Raw genomic sequence first — 10709 nt, 5'->3', positions numbered from 1 at the left:
TTCCCCCAATTAAAAAATAATAAATTTCTGGCAGATCTGTTTCTCTCCTCTCCTCTCCCGGATCAACTAGGAATACCAAAGGAGACCACCTGGGACTGAAACAAGACAGGACTAGAATGACTACAGGAACTCACCAAATCACAGGTGAGTGCAAACACGTGGCTGGTGACAGAGAGGAGCCTAGGGAAAGACTAAGTGGCTGGTAATAGTCCGACGCTCTATTAGTTGAGACACCACCTCCAGTCTGTCCCACCAACAAGGGGACAGCTGAAGGGAGGAGAGGACTCCCCGGAGACTCACCAAGTGCAACTCTGAGTCTCCATTGCTACTGCCCTCAGAATCTGGAGCAGTGGCAGAGAGGGACACCGGGGGACAGAGATCTAACCAGCAAATTCAGGAGAAGACCTATACCTCGGTGGCATAGCTGTGGGGCTGTGAAAGTCTCTTTGCATAACCACCAGACTATCTCTGCCACACCCTGCCTTATCTCTTGGTTAGGAGTGATTAAGTTAGAAGCCCTCAGGCTCCCATAGCCTACAGAGAAGAAAAAAAAAAGAGGCTTTTAAATCACTGAGCTCCAACTCAGGGATTAAAATACTATTGAAACAACTGTTAACTTCCACCACTGTGAACCCTTTAATTACCTTACTGGATTGACAAGTCAATCCAGGAAATAGTGATCAGTAATTTGAAAATTACTAAGAGAGGGAACTCATAACATAATATATAAAATGGTTAAACCAACAAGAAGAAATATTGGAGAAACTAACCAGGACAACAGTCCAGCTAAAAGCCCCCCAAAGGGTGAAGCACAAAATAACGAGGTCAACATCCAAACATTAGCTAAGGAAATAATCACAGGAGTTAGTAAAGAGTTTGAAAGAATTGTAATAAAAAATACAGGAACAACAAATGAGACTCTGGAAGAAAACAGTAACTATCTCAAGGTTATTAGAGAGCTGAAAGCTGAAATAGCTGAACTAAGAACACAACTAGCTGAACAAGCTAAAACAATATCAGAACAGGGAAACAAAATAGATGAACTCCAGAAAACAGTAGAGGGCAGAGAGAATAGAATCAATGAGGCTGAAGACAGAATTAGCAAGATTGAGCATGAATTAGAGACAACTAAAAAAGAAGTAAGAGATCTCAAAAAGATTAAGAGATGCTGAAAACAACAACAGAGACCTATGGGATGACTTCAAAAGAAACAATATACGCATTATTGGCTTACCAGAGGAAGAAAGAGAGGGAGAAGAAGAAAGCATTCTTCAGGTCATAATAGCTGAAAACTTCTCTAGTCTAGACAACATCAAAGACATAAAGATTCAAAAAGCCCAGAGGGTCCCAAACAGAATTAACCCAGACTTAAAGACACCAAGACACATCATATTTAGAATGGAAAGGAATAAGGATAAAGAAAGGATCCTGAAGGCTGCAAGAGAAAAACAAAGAGTCATCTACAGAGGAAAACCCATAAGATTAGCAGCAGACTTCTTCACACAAACACTACAGGCCAGAAGAGAATGGCAAGATATCTATCGAGTGCTCAATGAGAAAGGGTTTCAACCAAGAATACTATATCCTGCTAGACTGTCATTCAGAGGCATGAAAACCTTCTCAGACAAGCAACAGTTGAAGGAATCAATAATCATCAAGCCTGCCCTGAAAGAATTTCTGAAAGGTCTTCTATAAACAGACCATCATAAATAGGACATATATCAGAACATTCTAAAACTCTATAAGAATGGCGTTAAAATATTTTCAATCTTTGATATCAATAAATGTCACTGGCCTGAAATCATCGATTAAAAGACACAGAGGGGGGTTGGGCGGTGGCGCAGTGGGTTAAGCGCATGTGGCGCAAAGCGCAGGGACCGGCGTAAGGATCCCGGTTCGAGCCCCCGGCTACCCACCTGCAGGGGAGTCACTTCACAGGCGGTAAAGCAGGTCTGCAGGTGTCTGTCTTTCTCTCCTCCTCTCTGTCTTCCCCTCCTCTCTCCATTTCTCTCTGTCCTATCCAACAACGAATTGCGTCAACAAGGGCAATAATAATAACCACAACGAAGCTACAACAAGGTCAACAAAAGGGGGGGGAAATGGCCTACAGGAGTGGTGGATTCATGGTGCAGGCACTGAGCCCAGCAATAACCCTGGAGGAGGAAAAAAAAAAGACACAGAGTAGGAAGATGGATCAGAAAATACAACCCAACAATATGTTGTCTACAGGAAACCCACCTAACTCAACTAGACAAACACAGACTTAAAGTAAAAGGATGGAAAACTATTATACAAGCCAATGGCCCACACAAAAGGGCAGGAACAGCTATTCTCATATCTGACATGATAGACTTTAAAATAGATTAAAATAGATTAAAATAGATTAAAAAAGATAGGAATGGACACTACTTAATGCTCAGAGGATCAGTCAATCAAGAGGACTTAACAATTATTATTATTATTTTTTTTCCTCCTCCAGGGTTATTGCTGGGCTCAGTGCCTGCACCATGAATCCACTGCTCCTGGAGGCCATTTTTTCCCCCCTTTTGTTGCCCTTGTTGTAGCTTCGTTGTGGTTATTATTATTGCCTTTGTTGACGCAATTCGTTGTTGAATAGGACAGAGAGAAATGGAGAGAGGAGGGGAAGACAGAGAAGGGGAGAGAAAGACAGACACCTGCAGACCTGCTTCACCGCCTGTGAAGTGATTCCCCTGCAGGTGGGGAGCCAGGGGCTTGAACCGGGATCTTTAACACTGGTCCCTGCGCTTTGCGCCACATGCGCTTAACCCACAGCGCCACCTCCCGACCCCCTGGACTTAACAATTATTAACATCTATGCACCCAATGAGAAGCCATCTAAATACATCAAACGTCTACTGAAAGAGCTACAGCAATATATTAACAACAACACAGCCATAGTAGGGGACTTCAACACCCCACTATTTCAACTTGACAGATCATCCAGGCAGAAAATCAATAAAGACATAAGGGAGCTAAATGAAGAGATAGATAAACTAGAACTATTGGACATTTTCAGAGTCATTCATCCCAAGAAACTGGAATACACATTTTACTCAAATCCACATGGGTCATTCTCAAGGATAGACCATATGTTAGGCCACAAAGACAGCATCAGCAAATTCAAAAAGTATTGAAATTATCCCAAGCATTTTCTCAGACCACAGTGGAATTAAACTAACACTTAACAATCAACAAAAGATTAATAATAGTCCCAAAATGTGGAACCTCAACAGTACACTTTTTAACAATCTCTGGGTCAAAGAGGAAATCAAAGAAGAAATCAAAATGTTTTGAGATTTAATGAAAATGAAGACACAGGATATCAAAATATTTGGGACACAGCTAAGGCAGTACTGAGAGGGAAGTTCATAGCTATACAAGCACACATTAGGAAACAAGAAAAAGCACAAATAAACAGCCTGATTGCACATCTTAAAGACCTAGAAGAAGAACAACAAAGGAACCCTAAAGCAACCAGAAGGACAGAAATCACTAATGTTAGGGCAGAAATAAATAACATTGAGAATAAGAAAACCATACAAAAGATCAGCGAAAGTAAACGTTGGTTCTTCGAAAGAGTAAACAAAATTGACAAACCTTTAGCAAACCAAATCTCACAAAACAAAAAAGGGAGAAGACCCAAATAAATTGGATAGTAAATGAAAGAGGAGATATCACAACAGACACCGCAGAAATTCAACATATCATGCGAGGCTTCTATGAACAACTATATGCCACCAAGCTAGAAAACCTGGAAGAAATGGATGATTTCCTAGATACCTACCAACTTCCAAAACTAAGTAAAGAGGAAATGGATAACATGAACAGACCCATCACAGCCAATGAAATTGAAACAGTTGTCAAAAACTTCCCCAAAAAATAAAAGTCCTGGACCAGATGGTTTTACAAATGAATTCTACAAAACCTTCAAAGAAGAACTAATACCTCTACTTTTAAAAGTTTTCCAGAAGATTTAAGACACTGGAATACTCCCTGCCAGCTTCTATGAAGCTAACATCACTCTGATACCAAAAACAGACAGGGACACAACCAAAAAAGAAAACTACAGACCAATATCTCTGATGAACATAGATGCTAAAATACTGAACAAAATTCTAGCCAACCGGATACAGCAGTATATTAAGAAGATTGTTCATCATGACCAAGTGGGGTTTCTCCCAGGCATGCAATATTGGTTTAATATACGTAAGTCAATCCATGTGATCCACCACATCAACAAAAGCAAGACCAAAGACCACATGGTCATATCAATAGATGCAGAGAAAGTCTTTGACAAAATACAACATCCCTTTATGATCAAAACACTACAAAAAAAGGGAATAGATGGAAAATTCCTGAAGATATTGGGGTCTATATATAGCAAACCTAGATCCAACATCATACTCAATGGTGAAAAACTGGAAGCATTTCCCCTCAGGTCAGGTACTAGACAGGGCTGCCCACTATCACCATTACTATTCAACAAAAGATTAGTAATAGTCCCAAAATGTGGAAGCTCAACAGTACACTCCTTAACAACTACTGGGTCTAAGAGGAAATAAAGGGAGAAATCAAAATGTTTCAAGAGTTCAATGAAAATGAAGATACAAGCTATCAAATTATTTGGGACACAACTAAGGTAGTACTGAGAGGGAGGTTCATAGCCACACAAACCCTTTTATGTGGGCCATTGGCCTGTATGATAGTTTTCCATCCTTTCACTTTGAGTCTGTGTTTGTCTTGCTGAGTCAGGTGGGTTTCCTGTAGACAACATATTGTTGGGTTGTGTTTTCTGATCCATCTTTCTACGTTGTGTCTGTTTTGTTTGTTTGTTTGTTTTTCTTTAATTATTATTTTTAATTTATTAAATAAATAAAGTGTTGGAAGTTCTTGCCATAGCAATCAGGCAGGAGCAAGGAATTAAAGGCATACAGATTGGAAGAGAAGTCATACTCTCCCTATTTGCAGACGACATGATAGTAAACATAGAAAAAACTAAGGAATCAAAACTGCTTGGTACTGGAATGTGAATAGACACACTGACCAGTGGAATAGAATTGAGAGCCAAAAGTGAGCCCCCACACCTATGGACATCTAATCTTTGACAAAGGGGCTCAGACTATTAAATGGGGAAAGCAGAGTCTCTTCAACAAATGGTGTTGGAAACAATGGGTTGAAACATGCAGAAGAATGAAACTGAACCACTGTATTTCACCAAATACAAAAGTAAATTCCAAGTGTATCAAGGAATTGGATGTTAGACCACAAACTATCAGATACTTAGAAGAAAATATTGGCAGAACTCTTTTCCACATAAATTTTAAAGACATCTTCAATGAAACAAATCCAATTACAAAGAAGACTAAGGTAAGTATAAACCTATGGGACTACATCAAATTAAAAAACTTCTTCACAGCAAAAGAAACCACTACCCAAACCAAGAGACCCCTCAAAGAATGGGAGAAGATCTTTACATGCCATACATCAGAGTTTAATAACCAACATATATAAAAAGCTTGCCAAACTCAACAACAAGACAACAAATAACCCCATCCAAAACTGAGGGGAGGACTTGGACAGAATATTCACCACAGAAGAGATCCAAAAGGCTGAGAAACACATGAAAAAATGATCCAAGTCTCTGATTGTCAGAGAAATGCAAATAAAGACAACAATGAGATACCACTTCACTCCTGTGAGAATGTCATAGATCAGAAAAGGTAACAGAAGCAAATGCTGGAGAGGGTGTGAGGTCAAAAAGGAACCCTCCTACACTGCTGGTGGGAATGTAAATTGGTCCAACCTCTGTGGAGAACAGTCTGGAGAATTCTTAGAAGGCTAGAAATGGACCTACCCTATGACCCTGCAATTCCTCTCCTGGGGATATATCCTAAAGAACCCAGCATATCCATCCAAAAAGATCTGTGAACACATATGTTCTTGGCAGCACAATTTGTAATAGCCAAAACCTGGAAGAAACCCAGGTGTCCAACAACAGATGAGTGCCTGAGCAAGTTGTGGTATATATACACAATGGAATACTACTCAGCTGTAAAAAATGGTGACTTCACCCTTTTCAGCCGATCTTGGATGGACCTTGAAAAAATCATGTTGAGTGAAATAAGTCAGAAACAGAAGGATGAATATGGGATGATCTCACTCTCAGGCTGAAGTTAAAAAACAAGATCAGAAAAGAAAACACAAGTAGAACCTGAAATAGAATTGGCGTATCGCACCAAAGTAAAAGACTCTGGGGTGGGTGGGTGGGGAGAATACAGGTCCATGAAGGATGATAAATGACATAGTGGGGGTTGTATTGTTAAATGGGAAACTGGGGAATGTTATGCATGTACAAACTATTGTATTTACTGTTGAATGTAAAACATTAATTCCCTAATAAAGAAATAAATTATAAAAAAAAAAGGATTCAGAGGACCTAGTGGGGGTTGTATTGTTATATGGGAAACTGGAGAATGTTATACATGTACAAACTATTGTACTTACTGTTGAATGTAAAACATTAATTCCCCAATTAAAAAAAATCAGGAAAACACACACACACAAATAATAATAAATTTCTTTTTTTATATATTTATTTTATTTATTTTTTCCCTTTTGTTGCTTTATTGTTGTAGTTATTATTGTTGTTGTTGGATAGGACAGAGAGAAATGGAGAGAGGGAGGGGAAGACAGAGAGGAGGAGAGAAAGATAGACACCTGCAGACCTGCTTCACTGCCTGTGAAGCGACTCCCCTGCAGGTGGGGAGCCGGGGTTCGAACCGGAATCCTTATGCTGGTCTTTGTGCTTTGCACTACCTGCGCTTAGCCCGCTGTACTACAGCCCGACTCCCAATAATAAATTTCTTAAATGTTCTCTGCCAATTTGGATTTTTTAAAATTTATTTTTCCTTGTAGCTATGATTATGTATTCTCTTACCCCTTTGAAGAAGATCCCCTATAACAGAACTCTTTGTTTTGTTCCCTATGTTACTACAAAACACATTTTACACCATTTGATATGATGTCCATGTGTTTGTCCTATATGGGTGTCATTATATTGTAACATTTTTCTTTCTACATTGTCAATTGTTTTCACAGATGTTCATTGTTAGGAAAGCGTGACACAAATGATAGCAGACAGGGCACCTCCATAGCTCCTCCCAGGTTTTAGCACCAAATGTAAGAATTCCAAGATGCAAAATGAGACAAATAGCGTCAGGAGTGTAGACAACAGAAATTTTAATGAAGTAGCAAGGGGAGAGCTTGAAGAACCCAGCTGAAGTAGCTGGGAGAGCTGAAGTAGCTTAGGAGTCATAGCTAGGCCAAAGAGAGTCCAGCTGAAAATCCCCAGTCAGGATCTAGGAGCCCAGAGATGGGGATCTGAGAAGCTCAATGTCAGGCAGGCTGGTGGCTTTATATCTCTTTCTGGCATGGAAGTAGCATCATGGCATGGGTCACAGGATTTATTATCTATTTTGGAGATGTTTCTGGTTAGATGTCTGGTGAAGGCAGGAGTAAATCTTCCTCTGTGGGTGAGGGGTCTGCTTATTCCCAGCACATCACCTTCAGTCTGTTTTAGCAAGATAAATGGTTTCCATAAGAGGAAGGGGTCAGCATATTTCCTTTATTCTGGAACCTAAAAGACGATATGAGGATACAGCGTGACACACTTATTCTAGTTGATCATGGGTGAAGTATTTTTAGGTGCCTGGAAAAGGAATACTGTGGGGCCAGGTGGTGCCTCACCTGATTAAGCTCACACATTACAGGGCACAAGGACCCAGATTCAAGTCTCTGGCCCCCACCTGCAGGAAGAAAGCTTCATAAATGGTGAATCAAGGCTGTAGGTATCTCTCTCTTTCCCTCTCTATCTCCTCCTCCCCTCTCAATTTCTCTTTATCTCTATCTAATAATAAATGAATAATTAAAAATTAAAAATAAAGGAATATTGTCTTAGCCATGTCCTGGGAGGTGGCCTGCATGATGGAAGGCATGTGATGGTCAAGAAACTAGATGAGAGAGATGAAACATGGGAAAACTGCATGGGGTATGAGGACTAAACTTATGAGGGAGCCAAAGAATAGGATTAGAGTCAATAAGAGTTAGAAATCCAGGATGAGAGGAAGATAGGATATCTCTTTAAGTAAGAGTAATTTAGGAGACTAGGACTTTAACAATTTTTGACTGAACTATGAACATGAAATTAGGCTGAGAATTATGAAACTTGAGCACTGGATTAGGACAGAGTGGCTCTCATATTAAAATTCAAGATATATATGATTAATTGTGTACCACATCAATATGACCTGGGACCCATGTGTATTCATATTTAGCATAGGAGCTTAGGTAACTTCCAAGCCCTTGTCATTATGAGCTTGTAAGTACATGGTCATAGATGGGGACATTCTAGGCTACACTCATTTCAGGACCAATCTTCCTCATGTGGTAGAATAGGTTGACCTAGGCTTCCTTCAAAGAATTATCACTGCTGCTCTCCATTGAGGGAAAGGTCCTGGAGAGGCCCATAAAAGGACTTATGATGATGTTGATGATGGAGGTGACCAGTGATAGTATATATAGAGGGTGATCTACTAGAGGTCTAGGCCAATAGTATCTATCAGGGGATTTTAAAATTCTATGACTATGACCCCACTGATAAGGTGGCCTGGCATTGGTAAATAGCCATGACTATGAAAGTCCATCTCTTGTCACCACCCAGTTTCTGTAATCCATCTTCTGTCTTATAAATTAAAAATTTCTCCCTGTAGCTAGGGCCTTGAAGGCCATTTGTTGCATGATACTCAAATGATCATTACACATTTTTGCTAAACTTCTATTTAAGCTGGTTTATCTGTGGAGTCCAGCCTTGAGTTAAGAAAGAAATACATTGGGGGGCCAAGAGGTGGTGTGCTTGGTTAAGCACACACATTAGAGTGCATAAGGACCGAGGTTCAAGCCCCTGGTCCCCACTTGCAGGGGGAAAGCTTCATGAATGCTAATGCAGGGTCGAAGGTGTCTCTATCTCTCTCCTTCACAACCTCCTCCTTTCCTCTCAATTTCTCTCTGTCTCTATCTAATAATAAATGAAATAAGAAAGAAGTACATATAAGTTTTCAGAAGGGCCTCAGTTAACTTCAAAGTTTTTAGTATTAGCTTGTTTTCTGGTTACAATAGGGATATCTTAGAGGTTATCTTTTACTTAGCTTACATTTGTCAGAGTACTTTCAGCCAATTGTCAAGGTATATATACTGGAAGCTGCCAGGTGGTGACCATGTTAAGGGCTTGCCAGAGATTAAAACTGGACTGGTAAACTTTATTTACTACTTAGTATATAACTACTCAAATAACTAGAGAGTAGGGTGAGAAGAAGTAGGGGTAGAACAGAAGGTATCTGGGGTTAATAAACACTTAAGTAAAGAATCTATAGTGCCGGGAGTCAGGTGGTAGCACAGGTGGTGCAAAGCATAAGGACTGGAGTAAGGATCCCGGTTTGAATCCCAAGCTCCCCACCAGCAGGGGAGTCGCTTCACAAGCAGTGAAGCAGGTCTGCAGGTGTTTTTGTGTCTCTGCCCTCTCTGCCCCCCCCCACATTCTCCATTTCTCTCTGTCCTATCCAATAACAAGGACATCAATAACAACAATAAAACAACAAGGGCAACAAAAAGGGAATAAATAAATATAAAAATAATTAAAAATATAGTGTCATCATTAGCCTTTCAGGTCAGAGTCTAGTTAAATAATTCTTTTTTTTCAGAATTTCTTTTTTTTAACATCTTATTTATTTATTTATTTATTCCCTTTTGTTGCCCTTGTTGTTGTAGTTATTAGAGTTGTTGTTGGATAGGACAATGAGATATGGAGAGAGGAGGGTGTGGAGATTAGAATGTAGAGATTAGAAACTGTTACTTCTTAGAGACTGTTACACTGAAACCAAACTGTTACTTGTTAGAGACTTTTACATTGAAACCAACAGTTCCTTGTTACAGCAGTTAAACTGAAAACAACCACTCTTTTTCTGTGTACTATTAAAAGCCAAGAGCAACAATGTTGCGAGGTCGTCAGCAGCAGACTCTTGAGCCCCTTGTGTGGAAGGGTGTCAGTGACCCAAGCTTAAGCTTGCTAATAAAGGCTCTTGCTATTGCATGTGATGCTGGTCTTCCTTGTGTGAGATCGGGACTCGAACTTCTGGGCACAACATTTGGGGTCTCGTTCAGGATCCCCATCTCACTGAAGGAACGCCAGCCTCACTGAGCCTTCAGGACCAGTATATCTATAGCGAGAGACCCTTGGAGTTGAAGGTGGACGTGCTGAGCAGCTCTGGGCCCAGGGTCCTGGGAGATGTCTGAGGCCCTGCTGTAGGGGATTGGATCCCCCTCGCAAATTTGGAAGTGGAGAGTGTGTCGCTCCCACGAAGCAGCAAAAGGCTGTTCTCCCATCTGTAAGGAAGGGGCAGTGAGAGGCTGTCCTCCCATCTGTAGGGAAGTGGTGGTGTGAGAGGCCGTCCTCCCATCTGTAGAGAAGCAGCAAGACCGGTCAAACTTCAGGCATCTGTAGCGAGAGACCCTTGGAGTTGAAGGCGGACACACTGGGCGGCTGGGGTCCAGGGTCCTGGGAGATGTCTCAGGCCCTGCTGTAGGGGATTGGATCCCCCTCGCAAATTTGGAAGGGGAGAGTGGGTCGTGCCCAT

This window comes from Erinaceus europaeus, chromosome 20 (genome assembly GCF_950295315.1).
Source record: "Erinaceus europaeus chromosome 20, mEriEur2.1, whole genome shotgun sequence".
Lineage (NCBI taxonomy): Eukaryota > Metazoa > Chordata > Mammalia > Eulipotyphla > Erinaceidae > Erinaceus > Erinaceus europaeus.
This window is presented reverse-complemented; position numbering follows the sequence as displayed.